Source organism: Ambystoma mexicanum, chromosome 5q (assembly GCF_040938575.1).
Source record: "Ambystoma mexicanum isolate Mex_15411 chromosome 5q, UKY_AmexF1_1, whole genome shotgun sequence".
In the NCBI taxonomy this organism is placed as follows: Eukaryota; Metazoa; Chordata; class Amphibia; order Caudata; family Ambystomatidae; genus Ambystoma; species Ambystoma mexicanum.
The window spans coordinates 285527363-285550577 of record NC_090933.1 but is presented as its reverse complement, the minus strand read 5'-3'; the positions used below and the strand labels follow the sequence as shown (position 1 = coordinate 285550577).

Below are 23215 nucleotides of genomic sequence, written 5' to 3'. Positions count from 1 at the left end.
CCCCAAAAAGTCTGGTTTTTTGTTTTGTTTTTTTCAATTTTCTGCAAATATATATGTGGGGGGAGACCACCCTACCCCCCTACCTTATCACTATACATTTTGTATTCACTTTACTACCCCCCCCACATATATATATGCAGAAAATTGGGGGTCAGACATTTGGGGTCGAACTTTTGGGAGTAGGTAATTTTGTACAATACCATTGTAAAAGGCTCTAAGCCCTTCTGGAGAAGTGTAGCCCAGCGATTAGGTCAACACCATCCAAGTATTGAAGCTAACATCTGAGAACATGAGGAACCAGGCCATTTCACTGAAATGTTTAATAATCCACCCTACGGCAGATATGAAATAAATAGTGAGATTATGAGCATCTTAAACATTAATGCGGAACACAAAGCCAAAACCTGTTCCATTTTTGTCAAATACCACAATCTCCCGCTCGGTGTCACTTTATTTAACATTCGCTTCACAATAGATAACATTAATATGGCAATCAAAAACCTATCTATCGGCAAAGCATCTGGTCCAAACACTACTCCTGCAGAAGTGCTTAGGCATGCCCAAGACACGCGGTCCAGTGTAAGGCAGGAATGTAACTTAATAATAATTAAACTTAACTTAACCAAAACTATAAAAATATACCTATATGTGCTTTCTTGTTTAAATAGGGTATACAACACCCAAAGGAAAATTAAAAGCTAACCAACAGGAAGTACATAAAGCAAAAGTTGAATGGTAAAATTGAGGCAAAACAAACCCAAAGTTCGTAAAATTGGTGAGTGTCATATACATGGAATTATTTTGTCAACAACTTGTTTTTTGAAAAATGTTTTTGTCATTTGTTTTTCAAGTTAAATAATTAACCCTTTTTTGAATTAAGAATATCAAATGTATGTTTTCCCTTCTTTTTAAGAAAAGACAGCAATTATATCTCTCCTGGAGATCCTTTGTGAAACTAACAAAGGTGAAACACATGTAGAGAGAAAAAAAATGAAAAAAGTGCTGTATATGAAATAAATGAGAGAAGAAATTGAAAAAAGTGCTGATTATGAAATAAATACACCAAGGATTTTGAAAAAGTAACCAAGTGTGAAGAAAATTATTTGACACTCATAGAAATTTGAATATTTTAAGGGGAGCCGCAAGTGGAAATGTATAAAAATTTGAAAAATGTCCTGCTTTTATTCTGATTGGTGTTTTCCCAGAGTTCTGGTTAAACGCCATCATTGTAGTTTAGTACATAAAAGGTCCAAATAATGTAACATGTTCATGTAGACTGATCAGTTTAATTGACATTGACAACAACATTTGTATTCACATCACACTTAGGTAATTAAATGATTGGATCAGCACTAAAATAATCATGAATATGACCCACAGCGGTTTCTGGCCGCCTACGGTAGAACAGAGTTCCTACCTTGACATATCTGATCAGAAAATATGCCTTTGCAAAGAAATTGTCCCTGTATGTTGCCATGCTTGATTTCTCATCAGACTTCGACTTTGTGATGAGAGAGAGGCTATGGCTAAAATTGCCAAAAACGGATAACGATAGCAGCATGTTAAAGCATCATTATGGCTCTATGTGCCGAGACCAAAACACATGTCTGCTTTCCCCCTAACAGAGGAATAACTGGGGAGTTTGCAACAGCAAGGGGAGTGAAATAAGTCTGCTTATAAGTGTCAGTCCTGTTTTTCCTCTACTTTGTAGACATGTGGAAGGCAGTAATAGATGCATCCAAAGATGCGCCGTCTATTGCTGGTAAACCATTGCCCATTCTTCTGTATGCTGTCGATTTGGTTATATTAGATCAGACTACCACAGCTCTATAAACCCAGCTGAAGGCTGTAACAGACCACTATACCTGGAATCATGTAGTCCTAAATAAGACCAAATCCAAAATCCTGGTCCTGAATTGATATGCCAGCATGTAACCCAAATAATGTTTTATGTTGGACGGGGAACTGATTGAGCAGGTAGAGTCTTTTCCATATTTAGGTATCTGTTTGTTATCAAGCCTTTCATGGAAACCTGACATTGACTTGGCACTGAAACTCAGTGGCAGCGTAAGAGCCAGCGTAAAACTTGTTAGGAAGAAAAACAACAATTTAGGACCCGAGGTAGGAACAGTCTTTTGCTTGGTAGTGTAAGAGCAGAGAAACAGGGGTGGATACAACCACCTTCATAGTCCGAATTAGTGAAACAAAGTTCTGGAAGTAGCTCGCTTTGCCAACCTATGTTGGCTCTTTACCCCAGCAACTGATAATAATGAATAGTTCTGCCCGATACACAATTAAAAGAACAACACTGTCAAAGGAAAACCTGGTGGGCATGGCCTAGAAAGAGCACGTTCCCCAGTCTTGTATTTCTAACTGCATGAAGCAATTAGTGGACACCCTCTGCACTTTGAGTATAGCAGGAATTCTGGATCCACATGTTTGCAAATCATATTCGTCCAGGTCTTTACTTGCCCAATTAAAAAACCAACACTATGAGTTAAAAACAACATGACTCATTTATCTCATCTTGGCTTGGCTGATGTCTGTCTGATCGACCTCAGGCAACATCCATTTTTAAAGGTCCTCTCCAAAGCCCTTCCAAGACACCTTTTGGCCTGGGCCAGAGCAGGTAACCTGGCACTTGGAAGCAATATGAACAGCTTGGACTGTTCACTAGGCTCAACCAATAAGTTCTACCAATTAGAGAATGAGACTCTTTTCCTTGTTTTCTTTATCTGCATACATTACAGAGAAGGTCCTATAGAGAATCATAATGCAGCAACGCCATTGCAATTCAGGAATCTTGATCAGAAGAGCACCAGCATTACTGCTTCTTTTATTACTGGTGCTTGGAGAATCAGAGAAAGCTCTGAGTCACAAGCAAAAGTCTAACTAATGAACTATTTCATCGGACCCTTGAAGGTTGTAGAACTCTTGCACAGTGACTGTGTGTGGGATGTTTTGAACTAATCACTTCTTTCCTGCGTTATGGGTGGACCCTGATGATGTGTGTGTGCACTGTTTGTCTTGACTGATCAGAGGGATGAATGTATTTGACATATTTTGAATTTACCTGTTTTATGCAAGCATCTTATAGCTGCTAATAGTCTGATATTATTCATTGTATTCTATTGTTCTTACGCTCTCTGTCATGAAATGCTCGTGGTGCCAAAAGTGTCACTAATAACAATCTAAATCCCTGATTCTAAATCCCAATTTATGATGGGATAAGGGAGTAAGGAGGATCTCAATAGGTCACCCAGAGTTTCTGGATACTGCTTGCTAGTGATGGAAATTAACATTGGTTAATAAAACTCCACTTGTTATGTACCTTTTTCTTGAAAATGTAGCCAATGCATGCTCACATTGTGTAAAAAAAAAAAAAACAGGGAGACTGAAAATTACATGACAGGTATAATATGTAATCAAATGGTAACCAATGCGTGCATTAATGTCCATTGCAGAGGTAACATAACAATCTCACTTTGTATAAATAAGGAGCCCAGCCTTGCCTCTTCTCAGTGTTTCGAATCAGTAACTATGTTCAGAATTCCACAAAGTTTGCCTGTCCATGGCATTAACAGACGCTCATATTCATACACGAACAGGATTATGGATGGCTGGGGTATATGTTAGGAGATTGTGGCATTGATGCAACCTTACATTGCATCACAGAAAGGTGGAGATGACTCTAGCCCATATGGGTTGGACATGTCTCTTCAGCCTTATGATTCTGGGTGGCCAGCTTGGTTTTGGCTTGCAGCTATGCACACCACACCTTACTCCGCATGTGTGCTCCTCAATCGGAGCCTGCCGGTAGGGAAGAGCTTCTGCATGGTTCAGTGCCATCTGCAGTAAGCCAAGGAAGCCATTTTAATGACGGGCATACTGCACGTGTATAAGTGGAAAAGTTAATATCAGGAGAGTATTCTCAGTACAACACATATTTTGATGATGCAACTCTGGTACAGTGTGCTTATAGACATGCACAACTAGCAAAGGCTATATTACAGTGGATCCATGAAAGAGCCAAGTCATGTGGCACTGTACTGTTTATTGTGGCTGGTGATTAAATGCAAGTGCCTAGCTTCAGCTAATGGGAACTATCGGCCAGAAAGGATGTGAACCATTTCAGTTCTGTATCTTGGGCACCTATGGTGTTCTTCATGCGTTTGGGGATGATAGTGTGATCAATCAGGTCGAAAGCCACAGATAGATCGATCAGAATCAATGCACATTGCTGATCTAATTTTCTGGCTAGAACATGTTTTCCATAAAGTTTACATGGGCAGCTTCTATGCTTTAGAAGTGGCAGATGTAATATTAATAATCATTGAGTAGAGTAGGTGGCGAACTTCAAGGTGTGGGGAGAGCACGGTGAAACCACTGGCACTGATTCTCAGAAATGCCAGTGTTAGTTTTCAAATGTATACGCCGAAATTCATTAAAACAGTCCTAGAAGTGACCAGGTCAACCAAGGGTCGAAGATTACCTCCTTCTTATGCAATGATGGTTGGCTATGGATCAACATGGTTAGCCTCCCATAACCTACTGGAGCTGTATCCATCTAAAAATGCCTACTAAGATATTAGATATTGCAACTATCGGGGTTCCTCCCTCTGGAACTTACTCCCTGAACAGGTGTGCCTGTAACATAACCATATGGGATTCAAATGCAATCTGGAAACCTACAAGTTCTTCTGTACATATGTTAGCATCATTTTCTAGATATTCTCCTCCTATTGTCCTTCTTCTAATATTACCTTCCTCTTATAGTGCTTTAGGTGGAATTCATGGCTATATTCCATTTTCTTGGCAATGATTTTAACTCTTTCTTGTGAAACATGTCATCCATTTTGAATTGTCAACCCAATCCATGGGTGTATCATTGCCTGGCCTGGTGCTTGGACTTGATTCCTGGGTTCAAATAATGTAACAGTGTAGTCCCTCTACTACTACTGCTGCTGCACAAGGGCTGTCAATGTATGTAAAGTGATAGGTATTGTTTAATGTTTTCCTTTTTACACTGTAAATTGTGCCACACAGAGAAGGAATGCAGTATGATTGTTAAGATGCTGAGTCCCCAGGGTGATGTTTGAGACCACATCAACATTTAATTCCGTTTGGATACATGGTTTCAGAGAACTACTAAAAAAAAGTGATACAATATTTGTCTCTACACAATATTCCATGCTAGCTTTTCTATTAAGGCAGAGTCAATCTCAGGATTGAACTAAAAGCCACATTAGGTAGTTGCCAAGTGGACTCAGGTGATGTCTGATCCATTAAGCCTGTCGGCGTATTTAAATAAATAGCACCTGGTGTTCTAGGAATAGTTATGTTTACCTTTATCATTGTAGGTCTTCCCTTCAAATCCCTTTTTTTGCTCAAATATTTTTAAGCCAGAAACAGGCACATGGACATCACACTATTAGTGCCTGCTTATATGATATGTAACTAGCATGTTTACTTGAATGTTGTTGCCTTCTTTGCATGGGCATGGCTGGTACACTGGTGCTGTGTTCTCATCTTGCTGCACACACTAGCTATCAAGCAGTATATGCCCTTCTACACTTTCTCTCATGTATCATGTTTGTCTGTTTTCTATTTCAGTGTTACAATCCTAGTTAGTAGTCCTGCAGCAAATGGGCTGTAAGAGGTTACATCTTTCTGTTGTACATTGTTTACAGACCTGAATAATTGGGGATTAAAGGTGTTTTAAGATTATTGATGATGCTGGTACAGAGATCAAAGCATTTAATGGGCCTCAGGGGCAAGCTATGTAATTTGCAGTGATTGTGCCTCAGCTTCTGATGTTAGAAGTATTTAATCAGCCATGAGAGGCTAACATAGCTAATAATAATAGCCATGCAATGACAATCCCTTCAGCATACATGCTCTTTGAGTTTAACCAGTCTTTATGGCCACAAATTCATGCCCATGAATGTGCAATCTAATGTATAACTGCAAAAGCAAAAACTATTGACTTTGCCATTGCTTGGCATCCTCAGTCCAGAGTCTGCAGAGGACATAGGAAAGGGAGAAATGTCTGTGTATTGGGTGCACTTTGCATTTGTTATGTTACGTTATGAAAAATTGTAATACTCAGCGTTTGCCCAAGGGCATCTTGGTGCTGAACAGCAGTCAGGAGGAAAAGGCTAGCAAAGAGAGACTAACAAATTAAAACAAGTTGGTCTTCAGAGACTGCCTGCATGACAGGTGGTTCTTCATAGAGTGAAGTGTCAAGGGAAGGGATTTCCAGAGTTTAGCGGCAGCTATAGAGAAGGCTCGACCACCGATACGAGAAAATGTAGCGCAAGGGATTGGGACCAAAAAGGCCTGGGCACATCGCAAAGCCTGAGCTGGGACAGATGGATGACATTTCACCTGCAAATATTCAGCGCCAATGCAGTAAAAAAGCACGATAAGTCAGGCAGAGGGATGTAAGTAAATGTGCTTAACTACTGGGAGCCAATGCAGGTGGCGAAGTACTGGCGTGGTGTGGGAGCATCAGGGTGCCGATGTAGCCACGCTGGCTACAGAATTCTATATTACCTGAAGTCGCTGTATGAGATAGGCAGGTTGGGCCAGGAAGAAAGCATTACAGTAGTCCAGAGAAGATAGGACAAGAGAGGCACCCACTGGGCCCTAAAATGGGCAGGTATAAAAGGAAGAAACGTATGCAAAATGTTCACCTGGAAGTGGCCTTTCTGACACACAGCACTAATCTGGTTTTCAGCAGTTAGATCGGATCCCCGCTTTTGTACACACACCCCTAAATCCGACATGCGAACACACCTCCGTGCTGCAAATCCAATGCACAAGTTTACTTACGCCTGCCTTCGGGTGGCATAGTGATCGAGGGATTTGTGTGGCCATTTCTATGCCCAGAGACTGGGCGGGTGTTTCCATGAATACGTGGCATTTGGCGCAAATTTGGGTGTCCCTTGTAACGCTCACTTTTTCACATGTTCTTCCCCATTTTCTGAGTTTCGCCCCCTTCCCAGCCATCTGCGCAAGCCATGTCAATGCTCTGCGTGTTGTCTCATGTAAGACGCTCGAAGGCTCGCACAGACATTCCAGGCCTGCACGAACTCAACGCAAGTTATGTTATGTTACTTTGCATTTATATAGCACCTTATGTACCATTGGTATGATCTCAAGGCGCTGGTAGGTTGAACGCCCTCGGGAACCGAAGTTCAAGTCAGTAGAGAGAAGAGAGAGAGTCATACGGTGCGTGTGAGCACCGGATATGTGTGCAGCTGGTGTGCCGTTCGTGTGATAGCTGCTTCTTAGCGGTAGGTGTGGTGGTTGAGAGATCAAGAGTATGTGTTTGTTCTGGCAGGTTGTTATCCAGACCCATACTGGCTGCGTTAGGCCTGAGGAGAACGGCGAGGCTGGAGGGTGTGTAACCAGCTGTGTTTAGTTAGGATGATGGGGAGTATGAGTATGTGATGGTATGAGAACAGCTATACCGAATGGTGTCATAGTATCGCTGTGTTCTAGTTGAGTGGTGGTGTAAAGAAGAGAGTAAATGTGGAGATGTGATATGGTGGTTAACCTTAGGTGCTTGAGATCGAGCACACTGCAATAGTTCCATGCACTCCAACCGTTCCATGCACTCCGACTGTTCCATGCATTCCGACCGTTTCAAGCACTCCAAACCGTTCCATGCACTCCCAAACGTTCCATACTCTCCAAACCGTTCCATGCACTCCAAACCGTTCCATGCACTCCAAACCGTTCCATGCACTCCAATCCGTTCCATGCACTCCAAATTGTGCATGGAACATACTTCATCCATTCCTTCTACATACATCACCAGTTCCTTCCACACACTTCACCCGTTCCTTCCACTCATTTCACCCGTTCCGTCCACATACTTCACCCGTTCCATCCACATACTTCACCCGTTCCATTCTCCCATTTTCTCAGTTCTTCCCCATATTTCACCCATTCCTTCCACATACTTCATCTATTCCATCCATCTACATGCTTCACCTGTTCCATCCACATACTTCACCCGTTCCATCCATATACTTCAGCCGTTCCATACATCCACTTCACCCGTTCCATCCACCCAAGTCCCAAGAAAGTTCTCCCAGTCAGTCCATGAATCTACGAATGCAGATTTGCACGCAGTTTGGCATGCAATTTCCCTATTTCCTGCGCAGATTATTCCTTGAATTGGGCCCTTAGTCAATAGCTCTAAAATAATGCTAACTGCACCTCTCAGCTATCTCCACAGTCACGTTAAATGCAAGTCACACTTCACATGAGCAATGATCAGATATACTCAAAGTCTCATATTATACAAGTCCGGCCGTAGACCGTGCCGGTAAAATCGGCAGGCTGCCACCGGACTTGCAAGTTTTTCCGGCTCCTAACTTGCCGGTAATAGCGGGGGATTCTAACCTCGCTGGTCCGGGAAGTCAGGCCCCGGGAACATTTTATTCCCCATTCCCATTGAGTCCGATAGGACTCAATGGGAATGGGGAACACAGAAACATCTGCACCATTAATAGCGGTGCCAGTGTTTCTGTGAAAGTCTGCGGGCGGGTGCTGTTCTGACCGCCAAGTCAGACCTGGCGGGCGGGAGGCCATCCGCCCCGCAAACTTGTACTCTGCCGGTCCGGTAACAACGGTGCCGGTAGGCTTACTGGCACCGTTGTTACAGGACCGGCAGGGTCATGATGCCCCCAATGTCTTACTGAATGCTATCACTACAGTGCCCCCCGACATTTGAAAATAGTCAAAACTACGAGCGGTGTTTCAGCGTCTCCACAAGTTTTCTTTTTTAAGTTTCAAGTTGTAGGATCGTCTGCCTGTATATCTGTTTTATCAAGCGTGTAAATAGTTTCAGCTAGAATCACATACTAGAATATCAGTCAGCTCCACACTGTAGAACCTCTCTTCATAATATTCCAAGGTTTGCAAGTGGGGTTAGGCTGCTTTCACTTGAATTAAAAAAAAGATAAGTAAAAACATGGTACTAAATAAGAGGTCCAAGAAAGGAAAGCACTAAACAGGAACAAGCATGGGCGATGTTTCAATATACTAAGTGATTGCTCAACCGTTTTTAGATAAAGCCAGGTGTCATGCCATGCTTGATTGGTAAGTGCGATGCGTTGCCTCAGGGCTAGGTCACCTTGCAGCTATTTCTTTCATGCATCCTATGGTAATACTGAACTGGGCACCACTGTGAAATAGAACGATGTGTTGCAATCCTTCAGAGTGCATGGTATTTGCTATGCAGTTTTGTGGTTTCTGTCCTCTTGTCCCTTGCAGGGTGAGGATGCACTCCTTTCAGATGGGGGATTTCTGTCTGCCCATAATGCAAAAGCCAAGTCACACTGCTTATTGCGTTGCTGAATCTTGATTGTTGTGCTCAACTCAGTAGTCAATTAAACTGGACTTTAGATAGCCTTGTGATACCCTTCCTCCACCCAATTGGGCCGTTAAAGGACATTTCTGAGAACCACTGGATTTCATTCTGCACTGCAACTCAGTAGTTACTTAACCCAGGTCTAATCTCCAATATTCTAGTATTCACAATGGCTAAAATGATTCAGAGGGTGATTAAAAGAAATCCAGCAATGGCTTTTAACTCTTAGAATGCCCCAATGCTGGCTGCTATCTGTGACTACCACACCTGGCGCACTGCACCTAGAGTAGAAGAGTTATAAGCATCAAGACAAAAAAGTGCAGTAGGGGGTGGCCTGCACAGCATTCTCTAGGAGAAATCAGATATCTTGCATGGTTCACAACACTTACATTTGATTCCCTTAGCTTCACTTACCTGTTGTTACATATCTGATATCTGTCTCTAATCTATTCTCTAATGTATTCAATACTATGATAAAATAATTCTGTCACAGCTGAATGCTGACCCGTCCTAAGGCATAGTAATATAACATGATGTTCCACCTCTTGCTTGAAGCTGGTGCTCAGCATCATACATCAGAGTGCACTGTGCTTCCTGATGCAAAGTCTCCCTCTGCAGTATTGTAAATGTGTGGGTGGTACTGCATGCATAAGGCACTGCACAGTAGGTCATCACCGTTCTATATGTAGGACATTGTCTATGATAAGGAAGAAACATGTTCCATTTAATGTGTGAGTAGGGGCTCATGTAGAAGCAGAGGATTGAATCCTGATAAAAGACACTTTGGGCCCGATTCATGGAATATTTGCCGGTTCAAAGTGAATTTACACTACCGACACAAAAACCATGCAAAGTCTGGGCAAAGTCAGCGCATAGTCATTTTAGCAGTACAAAATGACTTTACCCGAACTTTGCACGGCAAAAATACAGTTTGCACGGTTCCATGAATCAGTATTTGTGTCGGCAGTGCAACGTCACTTTTCAGCAGTGCATATTCCTTTGAACCGGGCAAATATTCCATAAATCTGGGCCTTTGGGCCTAATTCATAGAACTTTTAGAGCAGTGCAAAGTGTCTTTGCACTGTCAAAAAATATGTTGAACCGCCACTGATTCACAGAGCGTGCAAAGACTACTTTTACAGTGCAAAGTCACTTTGCACCGCTCTGTGAATCAGGGCCAGTTCAAGGCGTTAGTTGGCAGTACAAAGTCAATTCGCACAGCGCTAAAAGTTCCATGAATTAGGCCCGGACGTGAAAACAGATGTCCAGGTGGAATGAGGGGCTGAACTGTAATATAAGGCAGGAAACACGTAATTTCTTTTTGGTGCAGCTTTTAGAACATCAACAGTGTATACAAATGATGTTCTAGGGTATCACCTGTGCTATGTGATGTGGACAAGGACAAGCAAGTGGGACCTGAAAAACACTTGATCAAGCCAGGTGAGGCCTTCACATTCATGCCGTTCAGTAAGGAAACATCTATCGCAATTGGCTGTTTAAGCATGATGGGTTTTCAGAAGAGAGGAACTTGTCTAGTAAGGTGCTGCCAAAGCAGGGTGCGAGGGTCCATGTCTGGTAGGGCATCTCCAAGCACGACCCCGGGTCAATAGCCATCTTTAAAGGGATAATGCACAACGTTGTTTCCAAAGGACAGATTATATGTGGGGTGTTGGTGCTGCTACATGTGAGGATGTTTAATGCACAGAAGATTTGAAAACTTGCTTAGCAGAAGTGATAAAGTTGGACACATTAATTAGAGCAGTTTCCGTGAAGTGTCAGGAGCAGAAACCTGCTTGTAGGGCGTCTCGAAGGTTGTTGGACTGTCAGGTCTGTAGCGTTTTTTTGCTACTGATAGACCTTTGGTGCTTCTCAGGATGGGGATTGGAAGCACGGGAGGGTGGGGCAAGATGTTCATGAAGTTGATATGCCGCAGGATGTTCATGAAGTTGATATGCCGCAGGATGTTCATGAAGTTGATATCTTGTTTTGTAAATTGACTAATGTGTATCTTCTTAAAATATGCACCGTTAGGCTGTAGTGGGAGGTTTAACAAAGCATCCCTAAACGATGGTACTCAGCAATACACACATCACCCTTATGACTTGGAACATCAGGGTGATAAATGGTGTATTCAAGAGTCAGAGGATAATATCGCACCCAAGAAGCATCTTTCGGGTAGGGAGCACACTAAACTCTGCAACAAAATCAAGGGGCAATTTTACTTTGCATAATTGCCATCATCTGCCAGGGGAGCTGTCGTCTGAGATAACCTTTCACCTGGAAAGATAATACTCTGAAGATTTGTGCAGGTTTGTGGAACTTAGGGGCTGGTGATGGGGAGTGAAAACCTTCCTGCTTAACACATATGCGCCTAATATAGATGATGATGCATTCTTCACTAGAATAGCCCGGCTGCTGTCGGAGTACATTGTTTATATGAGAGTGTGGGGAGGAGATCATAACTGTGTGCTGAGCCCAACCTTAGATAGCTCCAGAGACATGCATCATCCGTTGGGATAGTTGGCTAGATCTCTCAAGCTCTACAATACTTGGAAGGAACAGAAACCAGATGCAAGGGGTTACTATTTCTTGCCCCAGGTGCATAAAACCTTTTCACGTATAGGTACAATATTCGTTAACACTTCCTTCATGCACAAGGTATGCAATGCCGAATATTTAGATCGTACACTGTCAGACCACTCATCATTTGAAATTCGGCTTAACATAAGGAACCCATCTTGTCAGTACTGCAGAGGGGGTGCGTTTCACCAATCTGCATAGCATTGCTTTCAAGTATATGATAAGGGATGAAATTCAAGACTTCTACGACAGAAATGAGGGGCCTGTTGAATCCAGCATGGTGGTATGGAATTGTTAAAAGTCGCTGTTAGAGGGTCACTGATGTCCAGGACATGGGGAGTGAGGCACACACTTTCATGGGAGATCACACAGCTTGAACAACACGTTCAGCTATTGGACGAAAGGCACCACACCAGTCCCCAAATAGACGAGCAATTGATGTAGACCCATACTCGCTTGAGCCTAGCTCAGTACTAAATTCGAATATAAGGATACCACTAGATTCCAGCATGAGTTTGGAGATAAGGCAGGCAAATCATTTGCCTGGCTGGTGTCATAGTCCCCGAAGAAAAAACAAGGGTGGAAAGACCGGACAGGTCTAACACATTCAATCCACTAATGATTGATTATATATTTAGGGCATTTCACTCTTCTCTGTATGTTAAATGGCTCACGCCTGTGGCCCATGAAAGGTATGCCCTGTTGCAAGCACAAATCACTCTGCAAGATGTACTGTGGGACATTTCTAAATTGCCAAGAGGGAAGGCCCCTGGTCCTGACGGCCTTCCTTTTGAATTCTATACTGCAGTTGCTGACATATTAGACCCTCACCTATTTGCTATGTACATGGAGGCATTGGAAAAGGGGATTCTGCCACCCTCACTAAGGGAAGCCATGGTTAAATTACTATTGAAAGCCCAAACACCTGAGAATACATGTGTCTCTATAGACCACTCGTGTTAATAAATACTGATGTTAAAATAATAAGCAAAATACTGGCAAACAGACTCACACACATTGCTCCTTCATTGATTGTGGATGGGTCTTATAGTGGGCAGGAACACCATGGACAGCCTGCCTAGGTTGTGCTTAGTGCTCAACCGTTTTAACCCATGTCCTGGGGAATCACGTATTGGTAAGCTTAAATGCAAAAAAGCATTTGACTCAGTGGATTGGTCATTTATTGTCTATGTGCAAGAGCATTTTGGTTTTGGCCTGATGTTCAGAGGATGGATAATCCTGTTATATAAAAGCCCCACTGGCAGGGCACACCCAAATGCACACCTGACTTCCCTGAAATAAGATGAAGAGCAGGGACTAAAATAGTCAACTAGCTATAAATTAAAAAATGTATTTCATTCAATAGATACAAATAGCTTGATCAACCGACTTCACCTATTTCACAATGAGAGTACCCTGCCTCAATGCAATCATACTGAAAAACATATTTTTAGTTACAAAGTCAAATATGCATTTACTGTATTTAGCCAATCATTAGCTATAAGCATTTCACAACATTTTGGTGTCACATAAATATGTCTATCACTATTTTTTTGAAAGACATAAAATCACCAAGTAAGTACAATACATGAAATACATTAAACACATGGATATACACAAGATACATTAGTGCGTTTTACACACACTATGAACCTGTGACATAAAGTGCAATACTGCTTGCCTATAGACATAAACTGTAATGGAATATGACCTACTGGTATCAAATTAATACTCCCCTATTTTAGGAACGATTCCCTTGCTGCAATAATTGGACCTTCAATGCAGCTATATGTTCAATTAGTTTAACAAATACTAGTTTTGACGAAGAGTCTCAATACTGGTCTTCTTCAGGGCCAACAATTCTCTGTCTAATCAAAACCATTTTTAATCCTAAATACTTTAAATTATAAGCTTATGATTCAGGGTAAAACACTATTTTCCACCCATTTACATGATAACTCCTTGTACCATTTCTTCTGGGCCATCAAACTTCAAGATTCCTTAGATCTTAAATCTTTAACCATTACCCGATTTCTAAACTATGGATAGTCAATGTCTAAATTTGTCCCGCAGGACTCTGGTAGTTTTGTTCATCGCTTAGTGCATATGTTTTCCATTTAAGAAAAGCGAAATACACCGATTTCTACCATCAGTGTTCAACTAAATAATATATAGACAGATTGGCATGCCCCAACGTGCTGTGTCCTTCTCTGCTTATGTAAAGATTAATCTGAGGCCAAAGCAGTCATCAGTATTGCTGCCAAGCATCGAGGGCGGCAGATTGTCTGCCTTCTTAAATATAAATTCTCCCATTACAGCCAACGTCAATCTTCCGGTAAAACGCTATGCATACCTATTCCGCTGTGGCTCTGAGTACTGGAAGAACATCACTTTTGAGGAGGACAAAGTGTGCCTCATATTGTGAACAGAACAACTAGAATGCAGCTCACAACTTGGAGCGTCTATACATAAAGGTAAAAGACAGACTGCAAAGTATATATATCCAAACTCATAATAAGCCAAAACGGATTAAACACTTTGCAGCCATAATGATCATGAACTCCACCCATGTACCACTTACCTTGTGTTTGCAGGGAGGGATAGCAACCTATCTCATCAGCAGAGGTTGAGGGAAGCCCAGGGTTGTGAAGTGATGAATAATATCCAAACCTCTTGATGGAGCAAACACGTGTGGCGTCATATAAGCACACTCGCCATTGTACCCAAAGAGATAGGATTCTGTGGTTCTCGCAGAGCATTGAACTGCTAATTGGTGTCTCTCTTCTATACTCCTGGGTGTTCACTGATGGCTCTGCAGTAGGGAACAGTAGGTCAACCCTGAGTATTGTGTGTGCACTGAAAATTGCTTTCCTGTTCAACTATTATCTCCCCCTCAATTAACTGTGAGGAGCTTACCAGGCTTATTACTATGGGAGCACACCAAGTTGGTGATGAAGGAGCCCTCTTGTAGGTCTGGCTGATCTGCAAAGTACAATCCTCATGAATAGTTGTCCATACAATGTGAAATCTTGTCACTTTTAGCATGAAAATAGTTGCCTTCTTACTGGCTTATTACTATGGGAGCACACTAAGTTCGGGATGAAGGAGCCCTCTTGTAGGTCTGGTTGATCTGCAAAGTACAATCCTCATGAATAGTTGTCCATACAATGTGAAATCTTGTCACTTTTAGCATGAAAATAGTTGCCATCTGACTGTTTGAATCCTTATCTCTGCTTTAATGGTAACGTTGTTATCCTTCTTTTACAGGAGCTAAAAAACGTTGGACAAGGAACTCCTGTGGTCTTTTCTGGTAAGTATTGTTGCTCTGAAATGTTCGTATTTGCTAACATCTATAACGTTTAGCTGGACTCTATGGTCTTTTCTGGTAAGTAGTTTGAAATGTTCGTATTGTTTAGCATCTATCTATAACGTTCTACTTGCAAGTTCTGTAGTCCTGACGTCTGCTACTGGAGTGCTCGAGCAGCTGTGAAATAATCAACGGGGAGAACTGTTTCTGCCTGATGCTGTGCATTATTTCACCGATCCTTCAGCTTCACAGAGCCAGTTTCTTGGGAGCGAGTATGTAGGAAGCCCTTAGGACTTCTCTGGAGTTGCAGTGTTTGGAAGGGCAGTCCGTTGCTTCACGGACTGCCTTCAGACTCGCCGTGGATTTCTAGGCAATGTTTTATAGAGTTTGCACAGTGAGCGCATAGCATCCGAGAAACTAATAAAGCGGGCGAGAAGCCCGATTTCTGTATTTTGTGTGTCTTCTACATAGCGCCGTAAGCCTTTTGGCTGAAAGGGGACTCTTGCTCTTTCTCACACAGCATGATGCGCTTCTGGGCTAATTGCTGGTTTGAGTGCTTTCTCTTTCACAGGTTGCACTGGGAAAACACAAATAGCAACACAAGATTGAAGGAGCATGGTAAGCATTGTGGCGAGCAGGTAACTTGCTTATAACGCTAAGCACAGGCTTCAAGTTGGGTGGGTTTTTTTTATAGGCTCAGGAATGCTGTACTGCCTCTAGTGTCCTTTCTTGAATGGCTTATTCTGGTTCCATCTTGGTGATCTTCTTGCTGAAAACCTGGTGGCCATCACAGTGTGGCGTTTGTGTACAAGGATTGTCCAAATGTTTTGCAATCTGGTTACTGGGTTCCTATTTATCGTTTGTAGTAAATGGAATTGTGGCAATGGGTTAATGACAGCACACACCCTCAAAGCACCTCCTAAGGTGGAGTTATACTGTCTGGGTTTTTGAGTATAATCTCTGTGAAAGTGTTTCACCAATCTTGGGGCATGGACATTAGATGCGGGTTCCCAACTCCTTTCCATAGGCCTGTAACGTTTCCAGTAAATGAGATAATACAGTTTGTGTCTCGCCCATTTGGAGTCTAATGCGTGCTTTACTTCATATTCAGGTTCCCATTGTTCCATTAATATTCGAGGTGGATTGGCTGTTGTGTACCATGTTTCTTTGTGTACATGTTTTGACAAAGGGACATGAAAGACAGGTTGAATTTGTAGACTTGTGATTAGAGCCAATTTAACAGCAATTGGGTTAATGATGGCCTTGATGTGATAGGGACTAATATATCTTGGGTGGAATTTTTGGGGACCCTTTATTTGAATATGCCGGTATGTTGTGAAGGCTCTGTTCTTTTATCGGCTTGGTTTTTGTACTGCGTTTTGGTTTGTTTTCAAATGGATCTTTGCATGTTGTATTGTAGATTGGATTGTGTCATGTAGCTGTTGTACAGCGGGCATGTCAAATGCATCTAGTTGATCATAAACAGAAGTTCGTGGGTGCATGCCATGGAGGAAATAGTAGGGGGCAGGACCTGTAGAATTGTGTGTTGTGTTGCTGTAAGTATATTCTCCCACCAACAGAAGATCTACCAATCCTTGCTCTGTTTAAGGTAATATACATAGAGGTATTTTTCCAGGGTTTGGTTAGTTGTTCGGTTTGGCCATTGGTTTCGGGGTAATGGCTGGTAGAAAGTCATACATCGATCTGCGCTCGGTTGCACCACCTCTTCCAGAAGTTAGATATACCTTTGCTGCCCCGGTCTGAGAAGACTATTGATGGAAACCTGTGTAGGCGTAGAATCTGGTGTAAGAAGGTTTGGGCTGAGGCTGTGGCTGTTGTTACAAGTCTAAAACAAGTATACCACTACCAGGACAGTGTTGTACCCAAAGGAGACGGTGTGCCAAGATTTCTGTGGAGTGGGCATGGGTTGTAAAATACAGTTACATTTTTATTATTGATTTTCTGTCGAAATCTATGCAGAGAGAATTATCTGATTATCAACCTGATAAAGTCGAGTATAATCTGCTTTAGCCCTTGCTTGAAAAAAACAATATGTACAAAATGGTTTCTTAACAGGGAAAAACTAGAAAGAACATATGAGATTAAATACTTGGGATTAATGTTAAATTCAAACCTGAAAATATCACTAGTTGAGGAAAGACTCATTGGGAAAATCGACCAGATGAGTTGTCAAATAAAAAGCATGATGAAACAATATTGCAGGTTTTCCATAATACCCCTAATTAGATTTTATAAAGGTACAATCATTCTGATACTAATTTATGGTATGTATATAGAGTCACAGGCATGGCAGTAGGGCTGGGTAAAATTTGAAGGGAGATTATGGAAAAAAATGCTGAATCCCCCACAATCATTGCTAATGGTCTCTCTTCGGTATGAAGTCGGAATGAGTTCATTGAGTGCTTACCTAGAGTGGCAATTGGTTCATGTGTATTGATCTATACAGCTCCCAGCAGGAAACAATTTATAAGAACGTGTCCATTTGCTGTTGTAGGAGGGCTCCAGTAGTTATCTGGCAGCCTTAAAAAGCAGGTGTCAGAATTACTATTGAATTGTGACAAAACACTTGAAGATCTGGTGGAGAATCCAACTGGTGTAAAGAAAGTGTTGCTTACAGTGGATTGGATCAAGTTGATCATTGCTGTACATGGGTATAAGTTACATGATACATTCTCAATTTTTGATAAACCTAGGGGAACCTTGTCAATGTATGTATGAAAATTCCTGGATGCTAACAGGAGATGTGATTTCCTCAGATTTTGAATAAACTTACTTTTAGGCAGAATCATATGCAGTACCCGTTGGGAACACAACACACAATTAAGACTTCAAATGACAGTACATATTCACCTTTGGTACAAGCCTGTACTACACAGTAAAGTGGTAGCAATGGCCGAGCAGCCAGACTTATCTCAAGAGTAAAGTAAGCAGTATCAATAGTTACACAAAGGACAACGATTACTATGGTTCAAACAAACCCTGACTCAAGGTTTCTGAGTAAAAGAATATGCATTTATTTACACATCAGTTGTAAAATAATTCACTAAAGTAAGCAGTAGAAAATCACACTCTTAATACACTACACACCACCCAATAGATTCTGGACAAGTTAAGCTCAAAAGGAAGTGTGAGCAAAATGGCACTCCAGCAATTTAAAAGGGAGGGAAAGACAAAGTTAGACACAAATTTAGCTGCACCAACAAGTAAGTAAGCAGGGAAATCTAGAAAAGGCTACTACAGTGAGGAAGTCAAATCAAGAGGCCTGAGCCCAAGTCAATGAGCCAGAGTATTTGAAGAGGATCACACAGTTCAGAGTAGTTTGCGGTTAAGTCTTTGCCAAGAGTTCGGAATGAAGTTGGTCGGAAGAAAAGTTACTTTAAAGAATAGAGAAGGACAAGCCCTTGGAACAACCGGGTTAGAACAGTACCTTAAATGAAGAAGAAGGCTGTAGCTGAAGCTGACGCTCCTGGCAGGTCTTGCAGGCTCATGGTCCTGAAGTGACTGTCAGACTGACACAAAGTAGGAAGACTGGAGGGCCCTGCACTGCCAGGGAAGAAACCAGTAGCAGAGCAAGGCAACGAATAAAAATTGCGCTCCTTAAAACCAAAGCAGGGTCTGGTCCTTCTGGCTATCCGGTTCACTGTAGATGTGCACAGCAAATTCGACCAGAGGAGTGTGGCCTGGCTTGCAGTTTGGTGAACTGGTTGGTCCCACCAGCTCAAGGGGAGAAGATTCCTTGCAGATCTTCCCTGTCGTCGAAGTATGGAGATTCGGACCCGCAGCAGGGCTTCACCGGGAGGTTCAGTTGTGGTAGAGGTCCTCTTCTGTCAGCTTCTCTTCGGTTACCTCGATCCAGTGGCGACTCTGCCTTCCTAGTCCCAGAGACCTGCTTTTTATGCAGTTTTCCCCCATTCACACAGCCTGGCTGTCAATCACACAGCAGGGTGGCTGTCCTGGCGGGACAGTCACCACAGCCAACCATACCGAGTACGACATGGGTCTCTAAGGAGACCCTGTGCAGGGATTCTCAAAGCCCTCCCTCACATCCTGTTCCCCTCAGACATGCAGATGCCTACCAAAGAACGGCAAACAAAGCAACCAAACCTGGTTTGGAGCACAAAATAAAACACGAGAAAGACCTTTACAAAAATAAATGGCGAATAAACCCAGCCGGAACCAAGTAAAAGTAAATGGGGTCCAGCGGATTTAAGTTCGAGGCTACTAACGTAGCCTAAAACAGTACTAAGGCTATTTAAATAGACCATGGTAGGAAAAATAGGGTAGATACCACTGCCACCAGCCAAATCTTAAAGAAAGGGGAACGAAATAATGTTCCATGAGAAACAGACAAAAAGGGCTAACTATTAACCCTTTCCAGAACTCTATGTAAGATAGTTTGTGCTGGGTCTGTGAATTTAAAAAGACTAATAAAGTCAATGGCAACTTTACATGTTCTGGGACACAGTAGTCATTCCCAGAAAAGTGAGTTTAAAATGGGAAGTCTGAAAAAGACAACCCTGTGTCACTGCACTAAATGTGCTTTGTTACACACAGTAAAAGATGATGCCTATGGAGTAGGTGAAGCTCCACCGTCTATGAACACAACAAATGTAAAACACACACAGAAAACACATGTAAGAGTGGGAAAAAAGGCTCACACTCTTACCAGGTGAAAACAATAAATCCTAGAAATCCAGCAAATGTGCTGAGGGACTCAGTAGGTCAGGGAAATTAGCCATTCTGGAGAATTCTCCCTACCACTTACTTCCATTTAAACAACTTTTAGGACCACGCAAGAAAGAAGTAGAAGCTAGCAATGTTTGTAAGAGGGCGTTCAGAACAGACACTACATCACATTCTGTCAAAATGCCCAGGAACTCTACATAGAAGATCTAAGTTGCTAAAATGCCTCGTGAACAATGCTGAATGGTTGGACACTGGGGAATTCTGGTTGAGATTGTCCTCTCTGGGCATGAAACTCTTTTGACACTGTAGAAAATGAATCTGTTAAATTAATTTGATCTCTTCAATAGTACATTCTAAAGGACTAATATTCTCAGAGGACTGGTTAGGAACATATGTTTTGTTTCAATATCAATATTTTAATAAGTAAATGTCATGAAATTGTGTATACAAGTTTTGTAATTTTATTTGAAAAGTCATTCCCTTTTTATGATTAACTGTATAGAAGTAAATAAATACAATACAAAAGAAAGGTTTGATAATAGGTACCAGATGGAACTTTGGGAGGAGGTAAATGAGGCTGTCGCACAATAGCTTGGTTCTAGTGGTTTATATGTGGGTTCCACTGTATACTCCATCTTGCAGTGACCTGCCACTAGATCCGATGGAAAAAGTGGTCCATTAGACCTGTGCCCAAACTAGCTGCTCCTAGGGTACCTGGAATATGTCAAGAAAGAAGCATTTGCAAGAAGCATCCCTTACAACCATCTAAAAAATGCAATGTTGACTCAATGGAATTTGACTGGCTTGCTCTATGCAGCTGATCCTGATATAAATTCAGCTGGCCCACTGCAGACCAGATGGTTGATGCTTATGCTCCCTACACATGCCAACTGGGCAGTGAGGATAATCTGCTTCAATTCTGGCTTGGCAAGGGGTCAATGTGGCCATATGTACTTGTTCAAATAGCTGTGGAAAAGGCTAATGTGCAGTTTGAATAGGTGTTAGCAATGTTCAGGATTAATGTCTCATTACACAGGAGACACATTAATGAAACACATCAGAGAGAGTGTTTAATTCTATTAAAATCATAACAATAATTTTATCATGGAAGCCTATGTTGATAGGAAACACCAGGCCCATCGCTAGTAAGATCACACAGGAGAAGTTGAGTGAGCTAGACACAGTCAAAGGGATTGTCACCATGGGGATAGATGATTGAGGCTTTGACTCTGGCAGTAGTGGTTGAGTACATTTCTGAGTAAATCATTTGATTTTTCCTTCATCTAAAATGTATTGGACTCTACCAATCAGTGGGTCTACTCTTTGACTCCGAGTACTATGCTCACAGACTGCAGGTTCTGCATCACTTTCTGTGGCTGTACCAACCAACGGAGCAACCAACCAACGGAGCAACCTAACATTCTCTGCACAGTGTTACTTTCTTGACAGATGCAGTCTGCAGTCCAGTTAATACCTTCATTGGATCCCTTGGTGGTTCTTCCTATTATTTGGCTCTACTGACCAGTGGATCCACTCTGAGTCTTGGTACTCCACAAACAAACTGGGGTTTCTGCCCCTATTTATTTTCTCTATCAACAAGTAGAGCCACTCTTTGATTTCTACTCATTTGATCATTTAATGGTTTGCTCACGCTGAAGGTTCTGTTTCAATTTATTTGGCTGACCTATCACTGAAGCCACTCTCTGAGTACTAGTACAGTGCTCTGAAGGGGCGGGCCTCCACTCACGTTAACCCGGAATAGGCCAACCTCTTAAGAAGCGAGTGCACATTTTGTCCATAAAGCAAATTTACTGTACAAACAGCAGGGAGAAGCTAGGTGACCCTATGGAGTCAAACTAACCAAATTCTTCCTGGGTCTAACCTACTCAAAACCCTCCGCATTGTCCACAAGGCCTTCTAGGGCCTGGGGACTCAATACCTCAAACTGTCTCTTCCTAAATAGCTTCCCTCTCGAGCTCTTCGCTCATCTGCTTCCAACTCCCTCTCGGTCAGCCGCCTCTCCAAGCAACAAGTTGGTGGTAGATCTCTGTCTTCGGCTGGTGCCACCCTCTGGAACAGCCTCCCTGCCTCCCTGAAACTTGAGGAGAACCATCTCCAGATCCAGAAGCACCTCAAGACCTTCCTCTTTGCTTCTGCTTTCTCTCCTTCTCTCCCTGCTAAACTCCTGACTGAAATTGCACTGGTCACCTGTTTACCCTCTGATCTCAGGCCCAGGTCCCCTCCCCCCAGCTGCACACCTGCACTGCCTCCCAGGCAACCCCTGCCCTAGGGGGCAATTTCCGTATTCCTACAGCCCCCACCAGCCCGTGACACTTGATGCCTGCACTTACACCTGCACTTACCACTAGCTGGCCACACTTTTTCCTACTGCTTTATTTATTCTATTTATTTATTACTGTTGATTCTATGTTCTGCACTGCCCCCTCCACCTCTCTCCCCTGCATTTTCCCTTTCTCCCTTCCCCTGCACTTGCGCGATCTCAATGTCGCCTGGCCTAGTAGGATCATTGTCTCTGTCTTCCCTCTGTTCCCCCCTCCCTTGCCTCGTCGCGCCTTGAAACACTCTGTATAGGGGCGTTATAAATGCCATCCTATAAAATCCACCCCCACACGTGATTGGTTAAAAACTACACAAAGAAATAACATCTTTCTCCAATTAACCGATTCTCATATTGTGGCTGTTATCTTAACTACCATCTTCAACTCATGTGTAGAACACACTGCTTTTCTAGGATTTGTCCATGGTAGGCCATGACATCATCATACAGTTATACATTCACCTACAAACATAATTCATTACAAGTCCCAGCTGGTCTGAAGCCTCTTAATCCTAAATGTAATTTGCACATGGTTTGTACGTATACTTCAGATGACATGAGAGAGAGCAGAATAAATAGATTCCCTTTTAACTTCTCCCGCACCCCGGTTTTGGCATCATTGGACAATTCTAATCTAACAACTACCATTTCAGCACATCCTGAAAACAATCGAAACACACAGAGTGTTGGTTAACCCTGGCCTCAAGCATCCCTCTCTTCATGTTCATTGTTAGTCAAAACAAATGCCTGTATCCCTCTGCAAGCTCTCAAGCACTTAGAAGAGATTATATCTGATTTCTATGATACTTCCATAACATAAACCCTTGCCGGTTTGTTAGCTGAACTGGCCAGCTGCTAAAGTCATAGTTACCAATTTACCCTTCCTCTGGCCTCTGAA

At 42.4% G+C, this 23215-nt stretch overlaps 1 protein-coding gene across 2 annotated transcripts in view; it reads left to right on the top strand.

Annotated features, from left to right (window-relative positions):
* Nucleotides 1–23215, top strand: part of CCDC102B (coiled-coil domain containing 102B) — a 619708-nt gene that overhangs the window by 406885 nt on the left and 189608 nt on the right. For both annotated transcript variants that reach the window (XM_069620783.1, XM_069620784.1), the window contains exon 2: nucleotides 15233–15275. The gene's annotated coding sequence lies outside the window, so the exon portion shown is untranslated. The remainder of the gene's footprint in view (nucleotides 1–15232; nucleotides 15276–23215) is intronic.